We start from the raw sequence: 1,290 nt of genomic DNA, 5'->3' as shown, positions 1-1,290 counted from the left end.
ATATGCTTTCATAAAACTTGTTACTTCCTTGTGTAAATAATACCATAGCCGCTGATTGTCTGCGTGCATGCATGCCTAAAGCCGTATAATTTTATGGCAGACAGATAACAGTCTACATCTACATCTACATCAACACCTACATACTCGTAGACACTCCGCAAGCCACTGCAGGGTGCGCGGCGGTAGGTACGCTGTACCACTACTAGTCATTTCCTTTCCTTTTCCAGTCGCAAACAGACCGAGGGAAAAACGACTATCTATATGCCTCCGTATGCCAACGGCCTTGCCGCAGTGATAACACCGGTTCCCGTCAGATCACCGAAGTTAAGCGCCGTCGGGCTGGGCTAGCACTTGGACGGGTGACCATCCGGTCTGCCGAGCGCTGTTGGCAAGCGGGGTGCACTAAGCCGTTGTGAGGCAAACGGAGGAGCTACTTGATTGAGAAGTAGCGGCTCCGGTCTCGGAAACTGACCTACGGCTGGAAGAGCGGTGTGCTGATCACATGCCCCTCCATATCCTCTTCTAGTGACGCCTGTGGGGTGAGGATGACACGGCGGCCAGTCGGTACCTTTGAGCCTTCATGGCCTGTGCGGGAAGAGTTTAGTTTGTTTTAAATGCCTCCGTATGAAGCCCTAATTTCTCGAATTCTATCTTTGTGGTCCTTATGCGCGATGTATATTGGCAGCAGTAGAATCGTTCGGTAGTCAACTTCAAATGCTGGTTCTCTAAATTTTCTGAATGGTGTTTCTCGAAAATGATGTCGCCTTCCCTCCAGGGATTCCCATTTGAGTTCCCGAAGCACCTCCGTAACACTCACGTGTTGTTAGAACGTACTAGTAACAAATCTAGCAGCCCGCCTCTGATTTGCATCAATGTCTTCCTTCAATCCGATCTGGAACGGATGCCAAACACTCGAGCAGTAGTCAAGAATAGGTCCCACCCGCGTCCTATATGAGGTCTCCTTTCCTAAAATTCTCACAATTAACCGAAGTCGACCATTCGCCTTCCCTACCATAGCTCTCACATGATTGCTCCATTTCATATAGCTTTTCAGTTATGCCCAGATATTTAAACGACTCGATTGTGTCAAGCAGAACACTACTAACGCTGTACCCGACACGTTCTTCCTACTCATCCGGATTGATTTACATTTCTCCACATTTAGAGCGAGCTGCCATTCATCACACATACTATAAATTTTGATAAGTCGTCTTGCATCTTCCTAATGTCACTCGACCTCGACTCCTTAGCAAACAACCGCAGACTGCTGCTCACCCTGTTGCCCGCTAA

General features: G+C 48.3%; 1 pseudogene; it reads left to right on the top strand.

Moving 5' to 3' along the window:
• The first annotated feature begins 273 nt into the window (after positions 1-273).
• On the top strand, positions 274-391 carry LOC124557098 (annotated as a pseudogene).
• Positions 392-1,290: the final 899 nt, after the last annotated feature.

This window comes from Schistocerca americana, chromosome X, assembly GCF_021461395.2.
Source record: "Schistocerca americana isolate TAMUIC-IGC-003095 chromosome X, iqSchAmer2.1, whole genome shotgun sequence".
Taxonomy (NCBI): domain Eukaryota; kingdom Metazoa; phylum Arthropoda; class Insecta; order Orthoptera; family Acrididae; genus Schistocerca; species Schistocerca americana.
Note: the sequence above shows the minus strand (reverse complement) of the source record. Positions and strands in the feature narration are given on the sequence as shown.